This window comes from Harpegnathos saltator, unplaced genomic scaffold (assembly GCF_003227715.2).
Source record: "Harpegnathos saltator strain DR-91 unplaced genomic scaffold, Hsal_v8.6 scaffold785, whole genome shotgun sequence".
NCBI lineage: Eukaryota > Metazoa > Arthropoda > Insecta > Hymenoptera > Formicidae > Harpegnathos > Harpegnathos saltator.
This window is the reverse complement of record NW_020230632.1, coordinates 1,206,824-1,222,135: the sequence shown is the minus strand read 5'-3', so window position 1 is coordinate 1,222,135 and position 15,312 is coordinate 1,206,824. Positions and strand designations below refer to the sequence as shown.

Here is a 15,312-nt window from a genome sequence, read left to right as displayed (position 1 = left end):
GCTGATCGAACTTTTGTTCGCTCGGCAACTTCGCGAAAACGGGTCGACCTAAAAACGACGTTTGATTAAGGCCCGGCAATTTCAAATCGGCGCGGATTTAGCGCGCCGCGTATCGCGAAGATAACGCGCGATCGAGGAGCGAGCGAGACGCGCGCGCGTGCGCGCGCGCGCGCACGGACCGAAAGAACGGAGAAGAGGGATAATAGACATAGATTATAGCAGTCGTAGGGGCCTCTACATCGCGGAGGAACGAAGAACGGGTAGAGCGGTCGTTTGCCTTGGATTGCCTTCGAACCGGCGAGCACCGAGCGCCCGATCTCGATTCCGATGCCGGCTGGTTTCCGCCGCGCGCATTCCATCCACTCGAATCGGCCAAGCTCGGCCACTCTCGTGACTATCCGGCTGTTGTCGGCGGACCTGCTCGGGCCCGTTGTCGGCAAACTTCGGCAACAGTCGTGCAGTGGCTCTCGCACCGAGTGGATCGCGGATCGTGTCTTTCGTTGGAAAATCCGCTGGTAGAATGACGGTGGGCCGTGTCGGCAGGGCCGTGCTCGTGAGGAAACGTTAAAGACGCTCGTACATGGACTATCATCATCCTAGCCGGCCGGCGGTGTTACCCCGACGACGTGGTGAAGCTGCACCAGCTCCGGAGGATTGTACTCAAGGGGAGAAAACAAAGTCCGGAATAGCGAACCACCCTATCTCGCACGTGATCTCGTACTGGAAAAGAGCGCCCCCCGGCGTGGCCGTAACGTGGTGTGAATGTACAGTGGGTGTGCTGATTCCGTCGTACCTGTTGCGTTTTAAATTTGCATCATCGTCGTCGTCGTCGTCGTCGTCGTCGTCGTCGTCGTCGTCGTCGTTCTCCTCCGAAGGAGCCACCACACTCCGAAGGAGGTGCGCGCGCGATCGAGCCGCAGCACCGGCTATTTTCCCAGTACGCGACAGTAGCGGCGTAACGAAGCGACCGGAGCCGCCGCGGCCGTCTTCGTCGACGTATCAACAGGTGGGGACCCGCGTAGCTACAGGTATGTCAGCCTCTACGCGTTCCCTCCGCTGCTCTCGCCGACACCTGCGTGTCGCGCCAGGTGGCGGCGAAGACGCAGCCACGCTCCTCCGCTCACAGGGGTTTCCCGGCGCGACGGCGCGGTGGTATACCTCCCGATGGAACGGCCCGATGGAAGCCCGTCCACGGCCGCGCATTTCGCACCTGCTCTGTCGCTAAGGGGTAGTCCCGACGTTCCTCCTCCGAGAAAGCGCGAATATCACGTGCCGGTCGTGCGACATTGATTATTACGTAATCAACAAGTAACAAGCGTGCGCGTGACTTGATCACGTCTGTTCGAAGCGTTTCTCACGCTTCAGCTCACGCTAAGCTAATTCCCCAGTCGCGCCGGTGAAAAGATCTCTCGCGAGTCTCTCGTGTTCGGTTGATCCACGAGGACAACTCTCGGTCGGTCAGTGTCAGCACACGAATGTTTGCACACGGAAGTAAACGCGCGAGTGAGTCGCGAAAATGCGCCAGAAACGCGCCATCGCTGCTCCTCCGTCGCCGCGAGATCGCCACGAGGAGACTCCTCCTCGCGCTCCTCGTTCAACAAGTTCTCTCGGCGACCTCCTCGTGCGTGCGCGTTCCTTCGTTCTCCTCGCGAACGCGATCCTCCGTCCCGAAAAGTACCGACACAACACAAGGCTACTCGAACATGGCTCGAAGGAAGGGAAGAAAGCGCGCGTCTTCTTGCTCTGCAAGGTGGACGCGCAATCCGCCATTAATGGCGAACCCGACGTTCTCCCGAGGAAGAGCGAGCGAAAAGAGAATTCTTTCCCCCGTCTCTTCCTCTCTCTCTCTCTCTCTCTCTTTGTCGTATATATACGGCCGACGGCGACGGTGCGTTGAACCGATTTTCCGGTTGGATCCATTGTTTCGTCCACGGTGTCTCTTCGTCGACGCGGCTCTCCTCGATGAAAAAGGCGCGCTCGCGCACCGGGCGGTTGCAATCGCGCGCGAGCGTGATCGACGACGATCGTTACTTCGCCCAACGGGTTGTCGACTCGCGAGAGAGTCACGTCGCTTCTTCGTGTTCCTTTTTCATAATTCACGTCTACGTTGTCTGCGCGAGACGCTGCAGCGCGCGGCGATGGCCTTGACACCGGGTCGATATCAAGGCTGGTGCCTTGACCTTTTCCGCGGCGCGTCCGTAGGTTGCTTCTTCGCCATGGCGAACGCCGCGTCGAGACGCGACGACGCGGCACGCCGCGCTGTCGTGGGATTCGGTGCGCGCGCGCGCGCGCGCGCGCGGAGAGGCAACCTATTTGAATCTCCTCGGGATTTTTCAGGCGCACACAAAGGATTTAAATTGCGAGCGGAGGAAGGGAGGGAGGGAGGGAGGGGGGGGAGAAGCCGAGGGTCAATAAGAGTCTGAGGCGTAGATGAACGTGTGCGAGTCGCAAAATGAATAGCGTCGAAGGTAAATCGTTCATCAAACTATAAATACGCGACTCACGGTGCTCGGTTTCGACCCTCTTCAGCGCGGAATGTGTAGCAATCTCAGAACAGGGACGAGGATTCGAAGAACAAAAGGAAGTGCCGTATACCTGAAGAAGGTCGAGAGAAACAGATTGACAGGTATCGCGCATTGCGGTCAGTCACAAAAAAGTTATAATAGGATTTCGCGCGTAAGGCGGACCATGTAAATGCGAGATTCCCACAGATTCGACACTTTTTCCTCCGAGTCGATCAAAATCTTATTTCCACGAGCGACGTTGCAGTTGCGGATGAAGACAAAGGCAAATCCTTGTAGAAGCCGAGAACTTAGGGGCTAAGAGACATATTCAGCGCGAACGAGGGGATCCGTGTGACAAATGGATCGTCGGGAAATTCGATGGGAAAGAGCCTTCCCTGCGGAAAGAGCGTGGAAAAAGAAAAGAAAAACACGACGACGACGACGACGACGAACACGTTTAGGCCCGGCGAGAACCGGCTGGTTCGACAAAGACCGACGACGAGAGGCGAAAAACTCGCATTGCGTGCATGCCGCCCGCATGAGGAAAATGAGCGCGCGCACAAAAACGAAAGCGTCACTTTCGATCACGTTAACGAAGCATTCGCGCTCACGCGACCGCTGATAATTAGCGATGCAGTTGCGCAATTGCCAACGAAAGTATCCCCGCACCCCGCATATGTGTGTTTAAACGGCATAGTTTGGCCGACCTTGACGAGCGTTGTCGAACGCGCGAAAAATCGTCACATGGCCGTACCGGTAAAACCGGGTAAAACAACGAAAGCTCGCGACGGCCGTACACTCGGCGCGTACTTTCCGCGGACGTCGTGTGCGCGACTCAAGATCCTGTCTTATGAATGAAACATAACTATCTTTAACTATCTTTGAGAGCCGACGATTCTATAGCGTGTATAAAGAGCCTCTCTCGCCTGTCGGCCATCGCTGCGCGGTCGCAGTAGCCGTCTGCGGTTGTTAATTACGGCTGGCTGGCTAGCCAGTCGCACCGTCGCATACCAAAGGCACCCGGGGAGACCTCTAAACGTAACGCTTATTAAAATACCATCGACAAACGCTTGAATCGCGCTCCCGTCCGGGTCGTGACTTCGCGGCGTGAAAGGGCTACAGTGAAAGTCGAGTTGCGTACGAGCTTTCGCGCCCTGTGACCGGTACACGCGTTGTCATTGTGCAATGACGCATTGAGATTCAACATTTTATCACGATGACGCGCGTCAAGTGAAATGCGTTCTTTCCTTTGATTTAAATACAGTGCGTAGAAATTGTAGACACATCTCTGGCCGGGTCCCCCCATTCCCCGTCTCTTATAGCTTGACGAAAATCCGCACAGATACAAACTATTCAGAAGAAGAAGACGGTTACAAAGAATGCTCTTTTTGAAACATTTCAAAGTCTGACACAAAGTCACGCTAATATAAAGTGTCCCATTTCTCAATAGTATATATAAAAAAAAAAAAAGGAGAGTTGAACAATGCAAGCGAGAAGGCGTATCGAACGTTTCGATTCTTAACGTTTCTGTTCTCAAAGCCAAACGAATCCTTCAAAGACACGTTATCGTTCGAATTCACAATGCTGGGATCATCGAGAGAGAGAGAGAGAGAGAGAGAGAGAGAGAGAGGGGGGGGGGGGAGAGCCAGCGAGCCGCACGCAGGCACAACACGCTTGACAGTCGATACGCGAAATAATTAAAATTATCGGTGCGCAATTGTTCGTGCGTAAAGTTACCGCAATCGAACGTCAAGATCCCGCCGGCGGTGCGAAAAGAAAGGCATACGAAATGAGCGTAGGTGAAACACTATTGCCTTGAAACCGTGCGTGCATTGCTCAAGAGTGTTCTCTATGGGGCAGAGGGGAATGAGAGGGGGATTCGGCTCTTGGGAAGATTATGTGAACCTGCCGTACTCACTCACGTCTGGCGAATGTAGGCTTCTAGCTCTCCTAGTTGCATCTCTTTTAGCCGATTACCAGATAGATGATCCAGTTCGACTGGAGCACGTTCCAATTCTCAATTCTCAATTCGCAAAGATCAGTACTTGCTTTCCAGGTCATCTATGCGGAATTACGCGATCTACCTATGCCACCGATGTGAGCCTGGCAAACGACTTAATAAAAAAAAAAAAAAAATTCTCATTACGGTTCGATTGTAGATATTTCGTTTGTACCTGTTTGTAACACTTTTTGCTTCGTTTGTACCCTAAAGAATAAAAAGATGGGGGAAGGGGAAAAATAGTCAGCAAGTAAGTATAAGATATCCGAAAACGGCCAACCGAAAGAGAATCGTTTGTACCTCAAAGGGACTGGAAGTAACCTTCCGACATATTTTGAAGATTCTGTACTTCCGGTTCCTTTGAGGTGCAAACGATTTGAAGAGAGGTACAAACCGGTACAAACGATTCTCTTTCGAATGGCGTTGGCCGTTTTGCGATATCTCAAAAATTGGCGCAAGTACCTCTCGGATGATTTTTGAAAATTCTGTACTTCCGGTTCCTTTGAGGTTTGAAACGATTTGAAGGGAGGTACAAACGATTCTCTTTCGAACGGCGTTGGCCGTTTTGCGATATCTTACGCTTGCTTGCTGACTATTTTTTCCCCTCCCCCTATCTTTTTATCCCTCGAGGTACAAACGAAACAAAAAGTGGTACAAACAGATACAAACGAAGTACAATCGGACCGTATTGCGAATGTTTTTTTTCATCAAGTTGCTCGCCAGGTTCACATCGGTACCTGTGCCGATGATTAAAGCCGCGTGATAAGGGAGATGCCCTCGTCGTTTGTCGACGAAAATTGCATCAATTTGAATCTTGCTGACGCGACATTCGCGACGAAAAGAGTACCAATACCACGGAGATACTTTGAGTTACTCTGTACGATGGTTAAATCACATGGAACGTCGTGTGGGAATCTCACCGACACATGTAGGTCGCGTATATTCGCCGATGACAACCCCCGTTGACGTGACACGCACCGACCGATCGTGAATCTCCTCGACATCCTTCACTCGTATTCGCGCTACCCGGGCCGGCGCGAGCTGGGCAAAAAAGCAGCACGTGTGTGTCATCAAATCGACCTGTGGCCGACATTATGCATGCGAGAATGGCGATCGGCCAACGACTCTGTCTAGGCCGTTTGTCTTGGCGCATCTTGAATATTTTCTCGATCGCGTCTCTATCCCATCCCGCACCGTTTCGTGCGTACCGTAGCAGAAGAGGATGCCGTGGTGGACATTGCAACCGGATGTCCTTCGTATCGAGAAGGAGGCAAAAATGAGAGAGAGAGAGAGAGAGAGAGACAGAGACAGAGACAGAGAGAATAATAGACGACGTCGAGGCGGAGGAAAGGGAACAAGAGAGAGAGTCGGGTAATCCATTTCGCATTAATATTCCTGTTGGCAGGCAATAGCCATTGAAATTGCGAGCTTCCAGAGCGGGCATAATCGACGATTGGCCCGTAATCTTGGGAATCAACACGCAGGTGGGGAAGAGGGGGAGAGAGGGAGAGGAGGGTAAACGGTGAACAAGCGCGGACTCGGGGGGAAGGGGGGGAAGAAGAAGTGGGAGTGCTGCACGGGGGGAGCGCAGGCGGAGGGAGCGTGGTGGCCGCGGGGTATCGACCGCACGCCTCTAAACATTGTAAATCATGAAAAGCGGACGCTGCATGTAAATCCTCGGGAGAAAAACGCGCGTTGCGCGCGCGGAGTAGCTAGCGGCGATAATAAGCGATCGGGGGTAAATGTTGGAAAGGCGTTATTACTGGACCGCAATTACCGTTTCAGGGGTAAAGCTATTCTTTGGTATGATGATCAGACAGGCCGCCATGTATCCACCTCGTTCGTTCACTCGCTCGCTCGCTCGCTCGCTCGCTCGCGTACGGAAGTGTGTCTCTCAGCGTTGCCTCGCTTTTTCGCGAGCGCGATATAAACCGAGGAGGACGCCGTACAATTCCGGAGCGTCCGCTCGCAGGTCCGTTGCTCCAGATGGATGAATAGTGCTGAATAACGTCCATCCGCAAAACCACGACAGCTGGACCTCTGCTGGGGTCCTGCCAATCGGGCCATTCATCTGTTTCGGCGCGTGCACACGCGCGCGATTTGCAACACCCGGAGTTGGTATTTTGTCGAGCGAGCGCGATCACCAGCATAGGAGAGAGTTGAGCGCGAGCGGAGCGGCGACTTTCGTTCGATCGCACAGACAGGACCTGTCTGTGTAATTTTCCGCAAAGGATCGCGCTGGCAGCGGACATTTTTCTCACTCGCCTCGCGTCGACACTGACATCTCCTCGTGCTAATTCCCGTGTTCCGCTCGCGACTTTCTTCTCACTGCGGAGCCCCCGCGCGTTTCTCCGGAAAGCGCTGCTCAAATTCCGCGAGCCCGGCTTTCGCACGCGGACGAGCACGCGAACAATTTCTCGAGCGCACGTGTCACTTAGTCTTTGGACAAATTCGCAAGTCGCAGTCGGCCGCAGTTGTCTCGCTGTCGCAAAGCGCTGCATCGCGCGTTTATTCTGAACGGACCGGTGATGGCACGCGAAATGCGTGTCGCGTTCGCGTCTTACGCAATACGCGAGCAAAGACCACGCTTGGCGTCCCGTGAAAGTGAGCGATTGTCGCGTCGACGGTCCACAGGCCGCGCGCGCGCGCGGCTCAGGCTAGACGATTCGCGATGCATCGATAATAAGCGGCGTTCGCGACCCGACCGGCGAGATTTCATGAACTCGCGAGCGCACGTGGCCTTTTTGCAGCGCGCACCACCCGGTGGTGCGTGCCGCGCGGCGGCGGCGCGCTCGAGTCATTTGTGACAATGAGCGACTCTGCAAATGTCGATGACACGCCACGGGGAGCAGAGCGGTCATTACGAGCGGCGCACCGCGAACCGTGAACGATCGCTGGAAAATCGTTGTTCCGGCCGCGAGCGGTCGCGCGACGTTTTCGATCTCGCGACGTACGCCTCGCTTCTCGAACGAGAGCGCTTTCTGCTCGAGCGGTTGAATGTGGTGAAAAACAAAGGAAAAAAGGAAACGCGCGCGCGCGCGCGCATGTGTATGCGCGCGCGATGCAATGCTTCGAGGGAATATTGCGAAAACGCGCGCAACGCTTTCCGCACTTCGGAGTAAACTACTCGCTACTTTGACGTGAAGCTCGCGCTCGTCGGCGCGAAGACACCCGCTAAAGGAACGTTGACTTAATCACCTGGCCAAGTTTGTCGCGTTTCTCTCTATTGCTCTCTTACGCCGTGACCCCGTTTCCTCGCACTCGCTAAAAGTGGAAGCGCCAAATCCTGCCCCGCTTGATGAACTCGCGCACTCGCGCCTTGAAAGGCAGCGTGAGTCCTTCCGCGCGCGCGCGCGCGCGTCCGAGTTCCGCTGAGAGATTTCGGATACCGTACGCTCATAAATTTCGCTCGCGGGAGCGGACACACACGCTCGACCTCGAAAACCAGTCGACTTCTATTATATAGTGTAATTCGCGCTACGCCTAATACAGCCTCCGACGAAACAGACGTCGAGACTCGTACTCTTACTATTCTAGCTATTCGACTTCTTCCTTTTTTCTCTTTCTGGCTCTCTTTCCCGTTCTGGGAACTGGCGGGGGGAGGGGGGGGTGGGCGCGACTTTATTGACATTATTTCCATATGCCGCGGTCGAACGATAATGCGCGCTCGCTGCTCAACGCCAAGGGTCCGGTTCCTTTCTTTCGTTTCGCGGTCCAGCACACTCGGCCGACGTCATAGCAGAAATGATCAAACTATCGGCCGAGGCGATCGCGAAAAAAGCCCACGAGTCCTTGGCTGAAATAAGGTCGCGCGTTACCGGTTAGAGCGCCCTGCCGATTATTGCCGATTGCGGCTAGCAGCAGGCGGCTCGGTCCGCATGAATCTGCGAAAACGACACGGTCGTTCAGAGACGAAGAGAGTTTCAAGGAACTCGCGCCTTTCGAGAATCGCGATTTCGCGCACCTCTGCGATCGCGCACCGTTATCGTGGGTAGGATAACCGAGTGGCGGCTCTCACCTTTGCTTCCGCGATTATTCCGATTCTTCTCGACGGTTTTTCCAAAAGACCGAGCGCGGCCGAGACGCGCAGGGATCCGTTCAGAGAACAGCTGTAAACACGCGAGAGGCCGCGCGCTCTTCTATACGCTAATCCCGTCTTATTGCCCATTGCGTAACGAAGTTCCGTACTTTCTTCCCGAGATAACGGTACTTCGGATGATAATCAAAAGCGCTGTTTATTCATAAGAGGACCACACGGCGCTTCGACAAGACAAACGCCGCTCGAGCGGCAATAGGTTAGCTCGCGCGGCGTTGATCCTTTTATCAACAATTCCTAGTCGTCGCGCATCTTCGACGGCTTTAGCATAGTCGGAGCGGAGAGCTCGGAGGGATTGGCGCTTTTCCGTTTTTCTCGAGATTTTCTACCTTCTCGAGAACTACTTCTCATCTGCTCGGATCATTCGCCGTCTGATCTTTTCGCCTTGTTTCTCCTCGCGCTCTCTCTCTCTCTCTCTCTCTCTCTCTCTCTCTCTCTCTCTCTCTCTCTCTCTCTCTCTCTCTCTCTCTCTCTCTCTCTCTCTCTCTCTCTCAGTCTTTGTTCTTCTCTCATTACAAGCTGATTCGATTATTGGTCGATGGTGCGTGAAGAGGCAACGGTATAACGCTTCTTATATCCGGAGCGAGTTATTACTTATTATTACTCTAATTAGTAATTGACGGAGCATTCGACTCGCGGACGCGCTGGACCATGTTGGAGTCTTCGAGAGAGCCCGGACTCGCCCGGCTTTCGTCCAAGCTCCTGGGGGGAGGGAAGGGAGTGATTACGGCCTAACAGCTGTTTTCGCCTCGACTCGTTCATACGTCTTACGATCAATTCGTTCCGCACCTTGCCCTTTGCGTTTCCACTGTTGGCTAGCATTCGCCCGACGAGAATGCCGTCGGTCGGATGTTAATTACGAGGATCGACCAGAGTCATGCGCACCTCGCTGTGAACGCAAACGACGTTTCTGCGCGTCTGCGGCTTCGCCAACGCGAAATGCATGTCTGTGAGAGATATCTCTGCGTCGCGTTTGCCGATCTTATCAGCTGCAACGATAACGATTCGCCACAGACGGTCTCTTGAGCCGGTCGGGTTAAACGTCACACGACCACTGATGCGATTCTTTAACTCGTTATTTTGGACAGTTAACGACAGTTTCGTTATCGTCGCGCAGCTTTTCTACGCTATACAAAAGCTGCGCAACGATAACGAAAGTGTCGTTAACTCCAATAACGAGTTACAGAATCGCACCACAGGACCCGACACACGCCGTCGCGATAGGCTGAGAAAACTGCGCGAGCGAGCGAACGAGCGAGCGAGCGGCACATAGTATTCAGTTGCTTTATTATGCCGGCTCTCATTATGCCGCAACGTACCGTAAAGACATTAACTCGCGTCGTTCCAATGCGACCAGCGTGGTAATTCATTCGACAATTCGTAGCGCAAACATGTTCGATTTTTCGGGAGGTGTCATTTGTTTGCGCGGCAACTCGTCGCAGCATTGTGACGCTAATGAAAGAGGAGGATCGCGCGGCAAGGGTTGCCCTCTCTTCCAATTGTCGCCTCCCAGGGTGAGAAAATGTGTCGGGACGTCCGTGAGAAAAAGCGAGACATATCGTCGATCGCGCGCACCGATACTCCAACCCCAAAGTATTGTTGTATCGCCGCCGTGGCTATCGGACGATTGTTGACTTAGGATCGACGAGCGAACGCAAATACAAAAGCCGCGGAAAGGAACGGAAAGTGACACGCTTGCGCTACGTGTGTGTGTGTGTGTGTGTGTGTGTGTGTGTGTGTGTGTGTGAAGTTGGCTTCGCACTTTTCGAATTTTGTATTTTTTCGAATTGTGCACAATTCGAGGAGATATAAAATTTGAAAAGTGCGGGGCTGCAAAAAATGTAGTTCTTAATTTTCTCGAGTACGCTTCGAGAGTTTACAGAGTTGCGGATTGCGGTACAATACGGCACAAACGTAGCACAACGCAGCACAATGCAGAAAAACTACAAAATTCGAAAAGTGCGGGGCCAATTTCACGCACGTACGCTTGCTCGCGGTCAGTCGCGATTTCGATTCCAATGTCAGGCCAGGCATTACCGAAGCACGAACGGCTCGCACGGTCTGCGATTACGCGTTGATTCGCGCGACAACGTCATCGGGAGAAACTGCCCTTTGCGCGAGGAGACGAGAGCAGCCCCTAAGAGCCGATGGAAATCGCACATCGCGCTCGTGTCGGTATCGCGATACATTGCAAGCGACGACCGGACAAAGCAGTTTATACAAATGCGCAAGCTTCGTTCTGCAAGTCTGCTTTCACCTGGCGGCGATCGGTCAGTGATACGCGGACGGCGTTCCGGGCCTCTCGACCGAGATATTCATCGATCGCGAGCGAAAAGACGGTGATTCGACAGATACGCATTCAGGATTCAGAAAGCGCCGGCAAGGACGGCAGGCAAGCTCTCTCTCTCTCTCTCTCTCTCTCTCTCTCTCTCTCTCTCTCTCTCTCTCTCGTATCAACGAACGCGTTGAACGGCCGAACATTTCGGGCGGTTTCGAATTCGCCACGTGTCCGCGCACGCATTATTGCCGGCGCGGTGTCGACGGAGCGCGACGGTCATCCTGACCCTTTCGCGGGCAGGATAATATACGCGCGCCGCGACCGCGAGCATCCTTCCCTGACGTAACCGGGTCGACACGTTCCGTAAAAAGCGCGGCCTAAGTGCCGCGGAGACGCGCGCTTCCCCGCGTATAATCGAGAGCTGATTTCACGGCGTTGCACCTAACACGAGATATTCCGACGTTCCTCTACTCGCGCTCTCGTTTTTTCGCATCTGAATGCGAGACCGCTCGCGCGCGCGAGCTGTATACGCGGAGCTGTCCGGTCGAGTTACACGCCGCGGATATACGCCTCTCGCGCCGATATCCAACGTGAAACGTTTTATCCGACTTTGCGCCGCGGTCTCGAGAGCCGGACCGAGAGAGGCGAGATATAACTGCATTCCGTTGCATATATGCGGCATAAGACGCGGTCGATCGGCCGGCCGGCCGGACGGACGGACGAGCGGACGGATGGACGGACGTGCGGACGTGCGGACGGACGGACGGACGAACGGAGACGCGAACGCGAGGTTTTATTTTACGCCGTCGTAAACGGGAAAATCATATCGGCGCCGGGAATACGGCGGCCGGGAGTATCGGGGATCGGCTCGAGCTGTGCTGTACGACGCGCTCCGTGGATGCTTAATTTCTTTCGCCCTTTTTCCTTCTTATTTTTCATATCGCACCTCGCCATGCACTTTACGTTCTACGGCGACGTTTTACAGATTAGCGCTCACGCAACCGCGCATCGCTAACCGGTCTGCCTGCTGCGCCGCTGCTCTCGGCACCGCTGCCGTCTCGGTTTCTAAGGAGATGAGAGCGTCTCGCGATTTTTATATTTAACTGTGGATGAGCCGAAGCGCGCGCTACCGTGCGCCCCCCTTATTGTGCCTGAAATCTTGCTTGTGTTTGAAATCTTGTGTAATCGCGGGTTGTGAAAATGTGCAACTTGACATTCCTTATTGGGGCCATCTATGTCACTTATGTTTAGGCAATATTGCAATATATATAGTATAAGGCTTTATATGAATGTTATATTATTATATTTCTGAACGTGTATTTGCGTGGACGACACACACACACACACACACACACGCGTGCGCGCAAATGAAACCTAAATGTAGAAATCCGTAAGCTACATTGAACGAAAGATATAAATGATTTCACAAAAATTGAAATTTAAACGATTTCACAAAAATTAAAATTAAAATTAAAAAAAAATTCTTTTAAATCTCTCGGTTTGTATCAACTATATTTTTTGTTGCTCCAATCGTTAATAACGGCAATATTTTTATGAGCTAAATTGCAATTACAATTATCGCAATCAAAGTCTCAAAAAGTTTCAAAAATCAAACACTTTCCTCTCAATGTAGATGAATATAATATCAAATCGTATCAATACAAAATCTTTATATCACCGCCGTCATCAAACTCATCACCTATTACCCTCTTGTATTTATTTTTCACTCACCAAAATACCGGAATTTAGTACACGTTCTTCTTACCTGAAACAAAAAATATAATTTCGCTGATTAGATACGAAAATTAAAGAAGATCTTTAACGAGAAAATACACGTGGACATGAACAATCATTTTTACTTCGACAAAAACATGCCTCAGTTTTCGATCGCAAAGTGTCGAATACAAGAGTACAGAATAATCATACACAGACTTTGGTAAATCTGAAACAAACAGTATAACAAATTTCCTAATTAGTCACATCAACGGATGTTTGAACATCGGGAGCATTGAGGTGCGTGAAACCGGATATTGCCCTTGTAAGCTAGTCTGAATCTGAAAGTACAGTTATTTTTAAGACTACTACTCGTAGCTGTGCTATTTGACTAATCGTGGCGTGAATACACACGCGAAAATAATTTTTCGATATGCATACCGCCGCGTCATCAACTGTCATGGTCGCTCGGTAAGTCGGCACTTGCGTACACACTTGCGTGTTGTTATTTACAAAGTCACGCGTCCTTCAGCTGGTGAGACGAGCTTGAGAGCGCCGTTACGTTGTTTATTCATTCATCTCATCCGTACTCTGTGGTGTCAATCTTCCCATCATTTTACATCTAAATTCCTCCTTAACACCCGCGCTTTCAAGCTGTCGGAATGCACAACCCCCCGTGACGACTCATTACTGACGTAAAATAATCCCGACCCACGTGACGCGCTCGAGAGTATCGATACCGATTTTATTTATCTCATTCTTACCCCGATTATTTATTTCATTCTATATATCGCGACTTGCACGAGTGTTGCTTGCTGATCCGAAGCAGAGCGTCTCTCTGCCGAGTCGTACTAGCAGTCTGCGAAACGTACAATTCGCAGACTGCTTTCAGATTCGGTCACGCACCGGATTGTGATAGAGCTCGCTTATCTCACGCAAACCCGTTCAACAATGCTTTACACGCACCGTGTTATCGCGACGCGATGCAGTGTACAGAGCTGTGTTGAACAGCGCTGTAATTAAATTAGCATTTCTCAGCGGGTTTGTTATTGTCCGTTAGGCAAGCACGGATATCGCACATCGCGATCGGTCGGTGCGTGAAGGGAGTTTCCGCAGTGCACTGCGGGGTAAGGTCGTTCGTGCCGCCCGAGTCCGGCGCGAATTAATCGAGAGGCCATCATCAGCATCGACTCGAGAGATGCTTCTCCGACTTAATTAACGCGCCCTACGCCTAGTAGGCGAACGGCTCGCGACGCGATCAATCCGCGCCGAGGTTTCCCCTAGTGTCTCGTAGTTGATGTAACACGATCGCGAGTGGATAACTTTAGTCGAGGCAGCCTCTCTCGCGAGAATGCTACGATCGGTGAGCGGCAAGATCGAGCCAACGCGATGTGTCGTTAGCGTGCTCAAACGGATTCAACGCTGTCATACTTTCAATACTGTACGGCGTACCACCAACGCGTACGTACGTTATGTCTACGCCTCCGCACGACCCTCGTAAACTTTCTCCCGACTTACCCCCGAGTGTCTCCACGAGCGCGAGTGCACGCATCCGACGTGTATCGGTATTGACATTTGGAATGCTAATGCCGAGATTAGCGGAATCGATAGTATCGAGGTTAGTCTCAAGGGGCACTCGCTCGCGCGCGCGGTACCCACGTACCTTGATCGGAGGCGTATCTCGATATAAAAGGAGAAAGGACGAGAATCATGGAAAGGGCTCCGATCCGCCAGCGCCGGCGGTATAAGTCTCTCTCTCTCTCTCTCTCTCTCTCTCTCTCTCTCTCTCTCTCTCTCTCTCTCTCTCTCTCTCTGTCTCTCTCTCTCTCTATCTCGTTCCCCGTGTTGTTATTTGCAAATAATGCCGCCCTGAGACCACGTCGCTGCTTTCTGCGATCCGGGCATTATGCGCGGCGACGTGAGGGTTTATTCTGCTCATTACAAGGTCTCCTCGAGCGTATACCATGAGGAAAATACGGTCGGAGAACCGCGAATTACAGGGAATTTGTCTACTAAGGATTGTTCGCAGTCGAACGTACGGCACGAGCGCGCTCCCCTCTCGCGCGTCCCGTTTCATCCTCGACGTATAATAAATTTGTACGATAAGGGGCGTAATTGGCGTCCCGCGAGTGTCCGTTTTATTTATTTAATTAGCAAACTCGCGGGAAGGGGAGAGAGAGAGAGAGAGAAACAGAGTGAGAGGGAGGAAGGATGACGACGCCATGACGCGAATTACATTGTAATTGGCGCAATTTCGGAGCAGGTTGAAAACGTGACTTACGTCGTTTACGCGGGACGAGAGTAGCTTTATGCGCGAGCGCGAGTAAAGGTCTCGCGAGAGGATATTAATATTGTACGGCACCTACGCGCCATGTGTCCTAATGGGATTTACGTTTGCCGCCTTCGGTGTCACAATAACGCTAGGCCTTGGAGGCAGGCGAGCGAGCGAGCGAGCGAGCGAGCTTCGAAATTAATTTGTAACCGGAAGCGTAGGCACTGCCGATAGGCACTCGGCTCTCGAGTATACAGAATGTCGATGCTGTTATGTTGCGAAGTGATTTCGGAACAACTTCTCGTTCGGTCGCTTCAAACGCTAAACAGCGTATCTCCGAGCCGTAGCTCGGAGATAGAGAAATTTTGGTTCTATATATTAACCTTGCAAATCTCGGATTCTTCAAGAGCCAATAGAGAATGTTGGGATGGATTGGGAACGTTATATAAA

General features: G+C 52.3%; 1 protein-coding gene across 1 annotated transcript in view; it reads left to right on the top strand.

Moving 5' to 3' along the window:
- The first annotated feature begins 440 nt into the window (after nt 1-440).
- The window catches only part of Shrm (shroom), a 130,828-nt gene continuing 115,956 nt past the window's right edge, over nt 441-15,312 (top strand). Inside the window, exon 1 of the mRNA XM_019840408.2 lies at nt 441-1,028. The gene's annotated coding sequence lies outside the window, so the exon portion shown is untranslated. The remainder of the gene's footprint in view (nt 1,029-15,312) is intronic.